Source organism: Rhinolophus sinicus, chromosome 5 (assembly GCF_057876585.1).
Source record: "Rhinolophus sinicus isolate RSI-liver-muscle chromosome 5, RSI-T2T, whole genome shotgun sequence".
NCBI lineage: Eukaryota > Metazoa > Chordata > Mammalia > Chiroptera > Rhinolophidae > Rhinolophus > Rhinolophus sinicus.
In genome coordinates this window covers 81,363,317-81,379,588 of record NC_142505.1, presented here as the reverse complement: position 1 = coordinate 81,379,588, position 16,272 = coordinate 81,363,317, and the positions used below count along the sequence as shown (strand labels likewise).

Genomic DNA, 16,272 nt, shown 5'->3' with positions numbered 1-16,272 from the left:
CCCCTACCCATTGCATGCGCTTCACTGGCGCTCTTGGCGGCGGTCGTTGTTCTCTAATCCCGGAGCCCGCCTGTGGCGGGAAATGGGACAGCCACAGCCTATAAGTTCGAGTCCCATTTCCCCAAAAAGCTTTTCCTCACCCCCTAAATTGCCTGGTGTAAAATTTAAATAGGGTATGTGTTAGAAGCCAGTCGCGGGAGTCCCTGGCTTAGACCCGATTGCTATTCTGATTATTTGCCGAGTGGTAAGTAGCACAAGGAAGGGGGAACAGATGCCAATTTGGCTGATCTCAGGTATTCTGTGGAGGGTCATTGAGGCGCAAGACAGCGAATCCATCCCACGGAAAAGACTGCCGCCGCCATTTGGTGAAATTGACTGAATGTAAAACACTCGAGACTGATACAGGTTCTGTATGAGGGAAAGAATAACACGTGTGGAAAAACGTGAGGCGGACTCTGATAAATTGCATAGTTAAGGCTGAAGTCAATGGGCATTTCCCTGGAGTTTAAAATACAAATGCAAAGGGACAGTCACCTGAAGTCTGAAGTAAATTACTGAATGCAAGTCCTGATTAATAACACGCAAATTTTTAAAATCTTGTGTGTTGAATCAGATTCGCGTCTTTGAAAAAATATTCTGGGTCCGCTGTGAAGACAGTGGAGGGCAAAGATAGACTAGGGACCAGTAGACAATTGAAGCAATCATTTAAGACAGAAAAGCAAGTCCTGTTAATTTTATTGGCTATAGAAGATTGAGAGAAGTGTCATGGATGAATGACAACTGTTAGCAGTGCTATTAAAGAGCTCTGGAACATATTTCAGCTGAGGAGATAAGGCAAATTGTTTGGCATCAGTTTTAAATAAGTGGTACCGTATTTATGGGTTTTAGGTCAGGGGAAAAGGGTGTGTTAGGGCAAATATGAGCTGCTATAAATGAAGCAATGGGAGTATTGTGAATAGAGGCCTTAGGACCAATCCTTGAGAAACTTAATCAGGTACAGCTGAATGGCAAAGGAGACCAAATATGGAGCGGGGAGAGTGGGGGGGGTGGCTGGGGGTATATTAAGGGAGGGAGGTCAGCAGGAACAAAAGATATGGGGAAAGGGACAGGCACAGAAAGTATGCTGTCTTGACAGCCAACATACTCAAAGGACAAACTGATCACAGGGTCAAAAGCTATCAAGGTTAAGACTAGGCGTAAAACCATCTACAAAAGATTCAGCAACATGGGCATTAACATTGAATTGCTTCTGGCAAAGTGGAAGAAGAAATCAGACCAGAGGTGGTGAGTATTTGGAAAGCAGGAAATTTGGCTGTAAGAGACTGGAGAAAGCAGGGTTGAGGAAGGTTTGTTTTACTATGGGAAGAGTTTTGAGCACAATTATGTTGGTAGGATGGTTATCTTAGGAAAGCATTGGTTGAAAAAACAGGCAATTCTCTCTTCCCCTATTTTTTAACTTATAATGGATGCTCCTAAAAAGAATGGGATCAGAGGAAGGATGACATGCTTTTGCTGTAACTGGAGGTATGGGGAGGATGGTGCTGTTTTCATTGTTTGAAGGCATGGGAATTATAGTTAGGTGACTTATATTTTGTGACTAAGTCACCTGTTCAGAGTTGTACCAGGGTAAAATTTTAAGTAGCCATTGTGAAGAGTGGAACTGCAACCCCACATTTCCATTTCCATTTCCATGTATGCTGTGATTTTCCACAGGTTTTGAGAAAGCATTTAGTAGAATTCAAGGCCTGGGGCCCCCCTGACTAAGTGATGTTTAAGCCCACTATATAGTTAGCTTTGGAATGAAATTTTAGGGATCCTACTTCTTCAGTAAATCTTGGGTCTTCTTTCCATTCAAAGCTAGATCTGCCTTCTACTCTGTGAGCCTTTGATTCCAACTGATCTTGGCTAAGACTTCCCTTTATGTTGTCCCCAGATCTTAGATGACACATGCGGCTCTGCTTCTCTGGAGACAAAACATGAATGCATCTTAGATCAGATATGCACTTACCCTGGCTTTTGTATAAGACTGTAATGCCATCTGGTGATCACACAGAAAAGTCAAACTTTTTAAATTGAGTTATTTATTGAGGATCTGCTCAGTGGCTCATCAGCAAAAATATACATTGGAAACCAAAGTTAATACAGGATTCCAGTCATCAAATGCCTATTTCATGAAGGACAATGTAGAAGGGGGTGGGGTGAGATGGGGAAACATCAGGATAGTCTGGATTTGAGGGGATAATGAAAACCATTTGCAATTTTGAGCACAGGAGGCACACTGATAGAGAACATATATTTTGACACCACACAATCAATAAGCAGCTGTAGACCATAATTTAAAGGGTAAAGTGCTATTATTCCTGTTTTACATAAGGGATTAAAAAGCTTGCCTATGGGCATGAAGCTCAATAGTGACAGAGGCAGGATTCAAACCCAATTCTATAAAAACACAAACTCAGAGCATTATACTGTACTGCCTTCAGCAGAGGTGTGATCTCAGAATCTCCTGGCAGTCCATAATCCAGTTGTTTTTAAATCAGATTTAATGCTCTGGAAGCAGGTCATTTTTATGCTTTAGGGTACTGAAAAAGAGAAAACTGTTAACTAGTGGCCCTTTTACTAGTAGCATGGGGGTAGAGGTGGGGAAGGGGGCTTAAAATTTTCCCAACTTCTATTTCCCTACATTTCTTGTGTGTTCTAAGGATTTTCTATAAATATATGAACGTTTTGTGTATGTGCACATACATACACTTGTGCTGAATTAAAGATAGCCATGAATTCCACTCTTCTCATTGAATAGTGAAATCAGTTTCCCCTCTACCTGGATCTGGAAGGGCCCTGTAAGTGACTTTGACCAATATAATGCAGAAGTGACGTTTAAGATCCACTTTTATCCACTTGGAACTCAGTTGCCATGCTGTGAGAATTCCAACCAATATGAAAGGCCCCATGGGTCTACAGCTCCAGTGGAGCCCCCAAGTGACCTCCAGGACCAACTGCTAGCCGAAGTCTAGCCTTCAAATGGCTGTAGCCCCCGCTAAACCCATGTGGAACACAACCACCCAAATGAGCCCAATCACCCCACAGAATTTTGAGACTTGTTTGAAGCACTACTAAGTTTTAAGGAGGTTTGTTGTGCAGTGATACATTAAACAAAGCTTTAGGATTATATATTTTTCTTGTTTTACTTCCTTGGATATCTTCCAAGAACGCTGCCTAGTACTCTATTATAGGGATGGTACAAAATATAACCAATGTTCTTCCAACTTACAATTTAGCTATTTTCTGTTATTCAAAGCAGTGATAAAAAAGTCATGTATATATTACTCCACACATGTAAAAGTATATGGTAGTTTAAAATAAACTCCTTGTTTTCTAGAGCTACACTGTCCACTATCTAATAGCCATAAGCTACACTCACTGTCTTACTATCTACATTTAGCTAGTGGACAGCTGGGAGAACATTTCTGCCATTGCAGAAATTTTTATTATACAGTGCTGTTCTAGAGCTGGGATCAGGCACAATTTCTGTGGAGGGACAAATGTTATTTTAGGCTTATGGGCCATATGGTCTGTCAGAAATACTCTGCAATTGTAGTGCAAAAACAGTCACAGACAATCGGTCGATAAATGAGTATGACTATTAACATTAAAATTGGAATATCATATAATTATCAAGTCATAAAATATGGTTTTCATTGCTTTGGAATTGCTTGGTCAGGAGTATACATTTTAAGTTTAAAAAACTAGATTGCCTTCCTTAAAGACTTTACCAATTTTCTCTGAAGAAATGAGTGCCCGTTATCCTGTTCCTTTGATAACGGTTATCCAAATCTATTAGGTCGGTGCAAAAATAATCGCGGTTTTTGCAATTGTTTTTAACCTTTTAAACCGCAATTACTTTTGCACCAACCTAATATTTGAAAATCTGATTGCTGGATGATGAAATGTCAACTATAGATTTGCTTTAATGGGGTTAAGCATCATCTTTCAACTGTTTGTATCTTTTGCCCATTTATCTATTGGGTTGTTGAACTTTTACTCTTGGATTTATAGAAATTGTAATAAAGAAAAATTAACCCTTTGCAATCTTTTTTTAAAGGAGGGTGCAGCTCACAGTGACCCACGTGGGGATCGAACCAGCAACCTTGGTGTTGTTAGCAACACTCACTGAGCTAACCGGCCACCCCAGGCAACATCTTTTACCAGTTGGTTGGTTTGTTCGTGATGTTATTTCATACAGAACTTAATTTAGTCACATCATCCATTATTTTTAAGTATTCTTCATTTTGTTTTCAACTTAGAAGGCAAAGCCACTACACAATGAAAAAACTTTTTTCTTTTCTTCCTGTACTTTTACATTTAATTTGGTTCATGATCTATTTCTAGACTTTCTTATCTGTTCTACCGTTTTATTCTTTTTGTTAATGTTTTAACATCTGGTAGGGCTAGTTTTCCTTTATGACTCTAATTCTGCACAATATTGTGGTTATTCTTATTTTTCCAAGTGAATTTTGGAATCAACTTGTCTGGTTCCCAAAATAATCCTGTTATTTTTATTCAGATTTTAAAGAACTTCGTTTTCTTCAGAATTATTTTTATGTTGAGATTTCTTGGACATGGTATAACTTACCATTTATGGTTTCATTTGTGTCTTGTCAGTATTTTAATGTTTTCTTCATATATGTCTTTTTTGTCTCAAGTATTCCTAGTTTTATTTTCCTTCCAGTTTATCTTCAAACTGATTACTTGCTATTTCAATGAACTATTTTTAGTTGCTCATAGCATTTAAGTACACTTACCATCTACAAGTGATTTTTACTTTCCCCACTTATACATTTATTTTCTTATCTTGCCTAATTGCCTTTTATAGTACATTTGAACAAAGCTTTTTCTTTTTTCCCCTTCTCCAGTTATTGAACATCACAGTAGCACCTGGACCCATTAACTGTGTGACTTTGGGCAAATAACATATACCCAGTAGGACAGTTGAGAGGATTAAGAGATGTGTAGAATGAAGTTAGCAGTTCTGGAACATGGTCAACATATAATAAATGTCAATATTCTACACTGCCACATTCATCCTGCAGTATATTTATCCTAAAATAACAAAACATAAATTCAAAGATTATTCATTTTTGTAAAGCCCGGAGTGAACATGTTAAAATTCTCCATTTAAATTTGGTTGTAAGTTTTATCCTGGCATCTACTTGTCAGTGCAATGACCGCTAGTTAAGATTCTGCAAGTTATAATTTACACACAAAGATGTTTCACAAATTTCCTTAACTATAAAGACATTTATAGATTACCAAAAAAAGTAACCAAAGCCCACATATATATTTTAGTTAACAGATGTCTCAAATTTTAACAAGTCCTCTCTGAAAATCCATTATTTTCATCTATTACTTTTTGAAGTTAAATTTATTCTCAAATAGTTGTGCAGTATGTTGTATTTTTAGGGTCCTCTAGCCAATGATTTAGAAATCTGACACCTTTGTTTCCATCATTTTTCTGTTTCAAATTTTTAAAAAAGAACAGAACCAGCACTCTCATTACTCTTACTGGGGTTATTGAAAAGCAAGCTATGCCTATGGCCTTACTCTATTTTGGGTGCATTATGACACATAGATATTATTAGGTTGGTGCAATTGTGGTTTTTGCAATTATTTTTAACCTTTTAAACCACAATTACTTGTGTACCAACCTAATAATATTTACCAGCTGGGGCTCTTTAGTTGTCAGTAGAATTGATGCTCCGTGGCTATATGGGAGGGAGGTAAACCTTTAAAAGCTGGTGAATATCTTTTCAAAGGAATCTTACATGGAATCTTACTGGCTGGCTGTGTTAAACCATGGTGCAAGGACACACATACTGGGTGCCCAGTCAGGGAAGGCGGCTTCTCTGCAGAAGTGCAGTGTGAACTAAGATCTCAAAGTACACAAAGTGGAGAAGGATGATGGAACCAGACAGGGTAACAGCATGTGCAGAGAAGGTAGCAAAAGTCTTATCAAAGACTGAAATAAAACAGTTTGGCTAGAAGGGGATCTGAGGATGGTAAAGATAAGTAATGTGGGAGAGGTAAGGATAGACACTGCAAGAACTGACTGGCCATGTTAAGGTGAGCAAGGACTGTGTCTTGTTTATCACTTATCCCCAATATCTAGCATAGAGTTCAGCTAATAAAAGCCGTAAAAAGGGTATGAGTTAAATGACCAGTCTTTTGACAAGATGGGTAATTCGCACAGGTTACTGTCTCTCACTCACCCATGGAGGTTAGGGATTGATAAATATGAGGTTTCCCCACTGCCCCCCGGAGGAACAGATCATGACTGGGTTTTACTATACAGGGGCAAGAAATGGAAACCCAGTGTAGAAAAGGGTAGAGTGCCATAGGAGTAGCAGTAATATAAGCTGGAATAGAACTTTTCTATTTTGTCCCTTTCCCCTCCTGTTCACTGCCTCATATCCAAACCATCACTGGCTAGGGTGGCCAGCATATTATAAGCTTACCTAAGCCCTGGAGTTCTCCTCAAGAGAGTTACAACTGAAGGGAAGGATAGGAATTCTATCATCTGCCACTCTGGTGAAGCCCAGATTCTACCTCAGAGGTTCTGTGCCTTGAGGGTACCTCCACTCTCCTTCAACTCAGGCCTGGGCTGGGCTCCTCCCTCTTATCAACAGCTGACACAAAATTCCCATCCTCTACTGTGAGCTCATCAGGTAAAAATAATCAGTCATCTGGGGACTGCAACATCTGCTATAAAAGACTATAGGCTCAACCACTCTTCTGGATGAAATAGAATAAACAAAGACCATAGGATAAAATGTGTTGAGAATATTAAAAATAAAACGTTAATTGAATATAGAGGGCACTGAACTATGGATCCTGGTTGGCACACGTATTTCATTGTTTTATCAGCTCACAGGGATAGAAGCAACATCTCAGTATCAAGAGCACATCTAACACCCAGATCTTGGTTCCTTAATACCATTAAATAATAAAGAAACCAGGGCTCCTTGGCTAAATGGTTGACTCAGAGATTGGGACAGGTTGAAGATACTAAATGACTTCTGCGTCACCTTGGCGGAGGTCAGACAGTGGGAGGCGGATGGGATTGGGGTGTGCTTCCAGAATCTCTCTCGTAATCTCAAAACTGTTGCTAGATCTGGGACAGTGCTCAAGATATAACACCCAATGTCTGACAAGAATGGAGACAACAGAAAAGGACGTAGACATTTATTTGTAAGTGTCTGAAAAATTCAGTAATTTTATTTGCTCAGAGGTGGCTGTGAATCTTTGAAGGGAAAATACAGCATGAATTTTTTTTTAAACCAAGAAATCAGCAAGGTGGTATTTAGATGACCATCTATTGCTCACATGCCGTCCCAGGTGTGAGCTTTGATATTATTCAAATTCTTCCTCTTCCATGAAATTGCAGCTCACAGTGAAATTTTCCTTCCTCTAAATCAGTTCTCAAGCTTTACTGTGCATCAAAATTACCTGAAGGGCTTGCGGCTACATAGATGGCTGGTCCTCACCTTTAGATGGGGCTTGAGAAGCTGTCTTCCTGACAAGTTCCCTGGTGATGTTGCTGCTGCGGGTCTAAACACTGGTGTGAACTCATGACTCCCATGAAGCAGGGTCTGTGCTCCACTCCTTCACTGCTTCATTCTGTCTACCACAGTGCTTGGCATTTAGTAGTCACTTTATAAATACTGGTGAATGAATGAATACATATCCTCACATTGGCTCCTGAAAAAAAAAAAAAAAAGATACAAAATGAGCCCGGAGCATCTTATAGTGCCATAAAGTGAGACATGCTTAAACACAACCCTGCAATAATGGGGACATATTGAAGAGACACAGAGCCAACTGAAAGAGCTGCCAATGGCTAGAGATGGAACGCTTTGAACAAAATGAAGTATTATCAAATTATTTCCCAAAGTATAAATATCCATGACTCCATAGTAGTATAAATTGGATAAACAGGGAGAAAAGACCAATTTCTTTCTGAAAAATTCCAAGTAACTTTGCAATAGTGACTTCATTGCAAAGTGTACAGTATTGGGTGGAGCGGAGTAACTTTACAGTGGAGAAACCTGGCAAGACCTCAGCCAGGTGAGCAAGTCTAACATCAACAGTAATAAATCATGTTGTTAGCATGTATTCTTGGTATGTGATGTGAATGGTACTTTATCTCTGTAGTCTTCCTCTCAAAATCCCTTAAGCCCAGCCTAATCATGAGAAAAACTCAATCCTAACTGAGGGACTTTTTATAAAATACCTGACACAAAACTCAAGGTCATCAAAAACAAGGAAAGTCTAAGAAGTTGTCATAGCCAAGAGGAGCCTAAGGAGACATGATGAGTAAATGTAACATCCTCAGTGGGATCCTGGAACAGATAGAGGACATTAGATAAAAACTACAGAAATCTGAATACAGTATGGACTTTAGTTAATAATAATGTATCAATATTAGCCCATTAATTATGACAAACATACTATACTAATGTAAGATGTTATTAGGTGTGGGGGACATGGGACTTGTTTGTACTATCTTCACAACTTTTCTGTAAACCTACAACTATTCTAAAATAAAATAAATTTCAAGGTCCATTTTATCACCCCTTCCCAGGGGAGTAGTTAAGTCACCCAAACAAGCAGTACAGAACATCCTCACACCCCAAAAGGCCTTTACTGGACAACAGGGAGGGCTAAAGTAACAGGGGCTCCTTTAACCCTGGCCTTAAGATACTAAATTAACAAATATATGACCCAGCAAATTGGCTCATTAAGTGTTCTAAAATAGTACTAAAGAGAAATGTTTTTAAGCAGACATTCTAAGTATTACAGTTGATTTGTTAATTCAGTGAAATTCTTTTCCAAGAGAATATTGACAGGCTCATTAACTGGAGCTGTTCATAAAGCCCCAATTAAGGAAAAAGATTAACAGGAGTCATTGTCACTTTTTAAAGTTCTTAATTAATTGCTCTTACCATGTTGTTTTCTTTTGTGTGAATTCCTAGGCACTGAGCTTCCTATTAGTATCCCTTTGGGGCATGCAGAATTTATTCTTCTGGGGTTTTGTTTTCCCAATTAAAATTTGAGACGTGATCCAAATGTTCAATGCAAGTCTATTGACAGTAGTTTCTTTCAACCCTGAGAGGGAAACAGGCGACGGGATAGCACTCAGTACTTAGGGCCCCCTACTCACCCTGCTTTAGTTTTTCCTCTTATACAGGACTGGGGCCTGAGACTTGATCAGAGCAATAAAGAGAGGCACTTGGATATTTACAGACCAGTAACCCTGCCAGTACAATTTCAGTTTCCTTTGCAAAAGGATGATAAAGAGAAGGAATGAATAAAAATCTTTGAAATGTTTTACACTTCATCTTCTTCCTAAGACTCACCAGGAAATAAAAAAAATCAAGTCAACAGGGAGTAGTAGGTGACTAATTAACTTCACTTATCAAGTAGGAAATCCCGTGAAATTATTTTAATGTGCATGATTAAGCCATTGAAACCTCTTAGGGTATTAAATACAGGCACAAATACCAAATGAATTATCCCTTTTCAAGTAGCAACCTAGGGGCCTCTCTGCACCTGGGTAGCGTTACCATGGTCAGGAAGGCAATCAGTATGCTCAGAGGAACTTGAGATCTCATATTTAAACCCTGGCTATTCATGATATTTAATATTCCCCTTTTCTTAGTAGCCATTTCTATTTCACTGCCTAGGGCTGAGGCTGTGATTAGGCTCTGCTGGAATTGAAGACTGCTATTCTTTCTTATAACCTCTTCCTTAGGTGTACCTTAAAAGAGAATCACTATGATCAAAGTAGCTCATGCATAAAGTATACATAAATCCCAAACACAAGAAATAAGGACTATTCTACTACTGAATAATTTACTAAAGTCACCCTCATCCTCTAAGAGATGAAGCGTTTAAGGCTATATGGTAAAGGTTTGCTATAAGAGAAGGGTATTGATAACATGGACTTTTTCCCATGTTGGTACTGGCCCTGAATCTGTCACAAATGAGCTGTCAACTGTCAAGGCCTGAATTCCATTCTCTAGAACAGAATTTGGTAAACTATAGACTGCAGGCCAGAAGCCTGCCATCTGTTTTCCAAAGGCCCCCGAGCTTAGAATGGTTGAGGGAAAAATTTTTGTTGTGACACTGACAATTTTATGAATTCTAATTTCAGTGTCCATAAATAAAGTTTTATTGGAACACAGTAATGCTCACTTGTTGCCAATTGTCTAAGACTGCCTTTACACTGCAATTGCAGAGCTGAATAGTTGCAAGAGACCACATGATGCACAAGCCTAAAATATTACCTGACCCTTTATAGGAAGTTTGCCAACCCCTGCTCTAGAATAGCAGTGTATAATAAAACTTTCTACATTGGTGGAAATGTTCTCTGGGCTGTCCAATATGTCATATTTTTCCCGAAAATAAGATCTAGCTGGACAATCAGCTCTAATGAGTCTTTTCGAGCAAACATTAATATAAGACCCAGTCTTATTTTACTATAAGACCGGGTCTTCATAATATAATAAATATATAATAATGTGTTATATAATAATATGATATAATACTGGGTCTTATATTAATGTTTGCTCCAAAAGACGCATTAGAGCTGACTGTCCGCTTGGTCTTATTTTTGGGGAAACATGATAGTAGTTACTAAATCCTGAGATGGAGAAACTGATTTAATTTTTGTCAATTTAAACAGCCACATGTATTGTACAGCAGAGCCCTAGGAAATGAGGGCTTAGTTTAAGTCTTGGACTTAAATTTTTACAATTTTAAGTTTTCTACCTGTAAAGAATACCTCTCTTCTATGTTTTCCCTTTGCTCTCACACTACTACCACCATTTCTGACACCAAATGTCTGGGTTTCTTCCCCACACCAAGCACATCTGTGTCACTAGCTGAGTGTCCTAAAATTTAACTCAATTCTGACACTATCTACACCTGGAGACAGCATCAGATCCCACAGGTTAAGGTTACATCCCACAAGACTGCCCACCCTACCTCCAAATCACAAGATCAGGTTATCACCCATGCTTCTGACTGATAGGCTAAAAATCTGAGGTTCCCACAATCTTCTACTTCGGCTCAACTAATTTGCTAGAGTAGCTCAGAGCTCAGGGGGAAAATATTATTGTTTACCAGTTTATTCTAAAAGGATGTGATAAAGGATACAGATGAACATCCAAATGGAAGAGATGCATAGGACAGGGTACAAGTGAAGGGGTACCAAGCTCTCATGCCCTCTCCAGGAGCATCACTCACCCAGCACCTCCATGTGTTCACCACCCTGAAAGTTCTCTGAACCCCATGCTATTGGGATTTTTATGGAGGCTTCAACATATAGGCATGATCAATTATTAACTCCAATTCTAGCCCCTCACCCCCCTCTGGAGAATGTGAGCTGAGGCTGAAAATTCCAAGTTTCTAATCATTGTTTGGTCTTTCTGGTGACAAACCCCCACTAGAACAAAAGACATTCCTATCACCCCGGAAATTTCACAGGATTTAGGAGCTATGGTCTGGAACTAGAGTCAAAAAGTGAGTATTAAAACAAAAGATGCTCCAAGCGCTCTTACAATTTAGGAAATTACAAGTTTTAGGAGCTCTGTGCCAGAAACCAGGGGCAGAGACCAATTTATTTTCCTCTATTATTTCACACCACCCATCTGAGCTGGAGCAAATTAATTAGGACCTACATGACAAAAGGACTACATACACTAGTTATCTTGGTGTCACACAGGGCTGGCTGTAAGACATGAGGTCATGATGGAGGCAGGCTTCTCATTCAGGTGAAGGCATCTAGGATTCAAAGAGGAAAGGAATGACATGACAGGTTGTCTCTAACAGGGTCCTTTTCTAAAAGAAAAAAAATTGTTTGCACCCAGACTAGGACCAACTCCACAGGAGAAGTTATTCCACTCTCAGAGATGCAAAACGCTGCCCAAAGGCACTTGGACACAACACCAAAACAGTGCTTGGATCCAGACCTTAATAAAGGCAGCAATTGCTCTTCCAACAGTGTAACACCATCCGAGGCATCACACTAGCCTGGATAGCTGACAACTGCTGGATGATTCCTAGTAAAATAGCTTTATTTGTTTCAGATACCCAGGCATCCCAGGTAGAAGACATGGATACAGGTATCCTCATGAATTAAAGGTTGACTGCAAAACAAGCACTGATTGCAGACCCTGTTGCCAAAGCCTTTAAACATACAGGAAAACAAGAATCCCTTTTCCATACATGCCTTCAGTCATTTTATCCAACATTCGGGGAGTTCCGGCCAGGTACTGGGTACTGTGCTTGGATCTAGCGGTGAACAAGGCAAAATACCCTATCCTTTCCCTCACGAAACTTACAATCTCCCTACAAATTCCTCAGATGGAATGATACAGATAATCTCAAAGATCCTAATGCCTTCAGACTATAAACATCAAAATCCTACTCAGCCTTTCACTGACAGGCTGAATTTGTTGGGGACAAATATAGGTTATTTTGCCTCCCAGTTGTTTCCTGATGGACACCAACTAACAGACTCTATGACTGGCACATATTCAATGTTGGAATGAATAGAGACATTTACCTGAAAACTCCATACAGACTGTACACCTGCCACTAATTTTCTCTTCAGGAGGGCCAAGGATGCCCTACTTTCAAGTCATCCTAAAAAGAAAAAGATTTTACTGTTTAATACCCCAGACTAAAACAGCAGCTCCTAAGGCTGCTTTTCTGTAGAGGTGGAAGCAGAATGCTGCCTGCCATTTATAATTTACCATATTTTTTACATCCTCAGGAATTATTTTATTTCCCATTTGCCTTTTTCTAGCCTATGATTACCATTAAAGCTAACCATCCCCCAAGCCCTCAAGATACCACTAGTCTTAAGACCCCATATGTAAAAGGCTATACTCACAATGAACATCTGAGATATTCACACAAATCCTTTTAAGGAAAAGCAAATTGATAGAACAAAACTAGCTTTGATAAATAACTCCCTGGCCTCCCAACATCCTTATCAGTTCCTCCTATGGAAACCAGGATGTCACTTTTCACAGAAGCAGCAACTAAGTCAGCCCTATTGGACAATCTCCAGCATCACCCTGAGTGATTAGTGTTTGCCTAAAACTGAGAAGCATCTCTTCTCAGAAAATTAGCATTCCAAAACAAAATCACTTACAAAGAGGGCTCAAGATTTACTGCTCCAAAGGGGCAACAACTCTGTTCACTCCTGAAAATCAGTAAGAAAGCAACACAAATATTCTGTCAGCCTAAAGCAGAAATGAGTATGGCTGTAGCTAGGCCTAGTAAACGTGTAGAGCCCATCAATTACTATTTTTATATTTTATTAATGAACTAAAGAATAGCCTACAATTTTAAAGAAAATTCATATCAACACTTCCCTGTAAGACATTTGTATAGATATAACTACAGCTATGAAACCCCTCTACAAAGGAATCAACCTGACTAGCTTTGTATAAGGGAGTGGGACCCATGAACTGATTTCAGTGAAAATGAGCAAAAATCCCATCTACTTCCTCTCTGTATAAGGCCCCTTTTGAATACTTGGAAGGCACTCAAAAAATGAAAGCCTTTTCTTCCCTACGTATACATTCCTCCATGGCTTGATTACTTCTGAGGTGTAATTCAAGTAACTTCATACTAGCCAAACCTGTTGGACCAAACCACTCAGAAATGTCTGTATTTTTAGGTTTCTCCCTGCAAAGTTGTGCTCTTGCAGATTTAACCTTAATGGATAAGCAACTATGCTGGCATCCTGGTATAGTTAACAACAGAGATGGCATGAACTAGGCCCAGAATGCCAACCAGCTTTCTGCTGCTGTTCTCCCAGCAGTGTAACACTTGCCTAGGTACAAGGCAACCTAGGCAGCTGCCTACAGCTGGGGCCAAAGGTAGGCAAATGGCACTGCACTCACCTGGCACTACATCTGTCCAAAATCCACAACTGGCCCCTCTGCAATCAAAGCACACCAGGTTAAAGTCAGCCAACAGTTAGTGAATACCATGTGCAGTTCAAGACCCCTGCCCTCAAAACCCTGTAACAGTGAGGCCGGAGCCACAGAAACAACAGCAGGAAATAAAATAGCTTTCCTTTGGTTAGCTTTATTTTCACACGTTATTTGTTACTTATGTCCCACAGCAGTTCAACAGGAGCAAGTAAATGGTCTAGCCAACAAGTATCAGGGAGCCTGGCTCTATCACATAACCGCCAAGTAACAGCAGACAAGTAACTTAACCTCTCTGTATCTCAGGCTCATTTGTAAAATGGGAATGTTATCAATAGTACTCTACACAAGGTGGTTGGGAGGCTTAAATGGAAAATAAATTACGCCCATAGGATAATATCTGGGCACTCAGTAAACACTTGCTATTATCAGGAGCTACATTCCAGGCAAGCAGATGATGGACACGAGTGGGTAGAAGGGACAAGTTACCCTGGGAGAGCAACGGGCAGTGAACATTGGAAAGATTGGTTAAAACTAGGTTGAGGAGGGCCTGCAATATAGGACTTCTGTAAGAACTAGAAAAGCATAGCTTTAGAAAAATAATTGGATGCAGTAATGGATGTGAAAGGAACTGGACACAGGTTGCCATTCTGCCAAAGACCTCAACTACTGGTTGAAAGCAATAACCAAAATGTTTGCAAAAATATTAATAAACATTCCTACCCACTCACCCTTATAATTTACCTTATTTTATACAAGGTTAGGGTATCTGAGACCACATCTTTTCCCAGCCACCATCTAATTTCACTCCTGACCGCCTTCAAACAATTTAGAGGAAAAGGATACCAGAGTGGGCTCACTGTCCAGGTCTAAAAACGAATCTAAAAATAGCCTGCCCCTTTTAGCGACTTGGGTTGAAGGAACCAACCGAGCTCCACCGGACACGTGTTCCTCACAACGCTTCCAAAGTCCCTGGCCCTCGTGCCTGGGGGGCGAGGCTCTCCTTGACCAGTTCTAGGTGACCCTTCAGGGACAAAAGGGATGGGAGAAATCAGGGGGCGACTGTAGGGCTACGATCTCCCAGTGTCTCTTCAAGACGCCCTCCAAACCCGGGGTCACGAGGAAACGAGCCCCAATTTCGTCCCGTGCCACGGAAGAAGCCTCCCTATAACTGCCTCTAGTCCCGGGTTTGTAAACCTCCAAGGTTTCTCCCCACTTGGCCCCTACTCACCTGCACGTGTCCGGAACTCCGCAGGGGTACTCCAACCCCGGCAGAGGCCGCATGAGAAAGGACAGCCGGGAACCGAGAGGAGCCCCGCCCCGGGGCGGCTACTGGGCGGGGCCTTGGTGGGCGGGGCCCCGGAGCCCCGCCCAGGGAAGGCCCAGTTGGAAATATGCGAGTTGGCACAGGTGAGCGTACTCCTAACAGTAGGTGGACCCAGAAGGAAAAGGGTAGGAATCTGAACAAGGGCTACATTTATTTGACTCCCATTCCCTTTGTTACTTACGGATGGAAGAGGCGCTGGGTTTGGAGTTGTTAAAGAGAAAACCTGGTATGTCCTAGTGCGGCCGTGCTTCCTGCCTGCCCACACCGTGCGCCTCTGGGACACCAGTTCCTCTTACACGTGTGACGCCTTTCGGTTCCTTCAGGCTCAGCCCACGCTTTTTCCACCTCCCAAGTAGATCCTCTTTCTGGCTTTCTCCAGCAGCGCTCTGACTCTGCTTGTGGATGGCTCATCCACAGAGGTCACCTTGGTATGCAGGTTCTCTCCAGGAGGTTTTCGGGTTCATTATACCGGTCACTCCTACAGCCTAACCCTGTGGGACCACATCACTAATGCCTGCATTGGGGTCCTTAGCTGAGCTGCAGCAGCTAAAGAACACAGGCTCATTCTGACAGACTTGCACCTGTGGCAGAATCAGCCAAAGAAGCCACATCCTTGATCTGGACAGATTGCCCACCAGGTTACTAGCATTTCTTTTGAACACTAAAACTTCCTTTCCCTTCTAGCTGAATTCAGTATGATTCTGTCCTGCTGAACAGCTGGTAAAGCTGGGGCCCAAAGGGGCGAGGCTCAGTAGCAGTAATTCCTAAATCTGTTCCCCAAATTCTAGAGCCCCTCCCTTCCTAGCTTCCCCAGCATTCTGCCGGCTCTGCTGATCTATTTGCCAGGTGAGCACCTGGGAATCATCCACTGCTCTTGGCATCTACCAACATGTTTTATTATCTTTCCTCAGCTTTTTCATAATGAAAAAAAAATGTGCT

The 16,272-nt window shown here is 40.8% G+C and overlaps 1 long non-coding RNA gene and 1 other non-coding gene across 3 annotated transcripts; both read right to left on the bottom strand.

Moving 5' to 3' along the window:
- Positions 1-7,224: 7,224 nt before the first annotated feature.
- Positions 7,225-15,349, bottom strand: LOC109451791 (uncharacterized). 2 transcript variants are annotated; one of them, XR_012489792.2, is made up of 5 exons: positions 15,238-15,348; positions 13,977-14,014; positions 12,626-12,705; positions 11,759-11,841; positions 7,225-7,755 (listed from the first exon to the last, which is right to left on the bottom strand). It is a non-coding gene; the product is annotated as an uncharacterized LOC109451791 (long non-coding RNA). The 2 variants fall into 2 exon arrangements; XR_002138030.3 differs by lacking the exon at positions 13,977-14,014 and having other exon boundaries at positions 15,238-15,349.
- Positions 11,913-12,113, bottom strand: LOC141567428 (small nucleolar RNA SNORA74). Its single transcript, XR_012490008.1, has one exon. It is a non-coding gene; the product is annotated as a small nucleolar RNA SNORA74 (small nucleolar RNA).
- Positions 15,350-16,272: the final 923 nt, after the last annotated feature.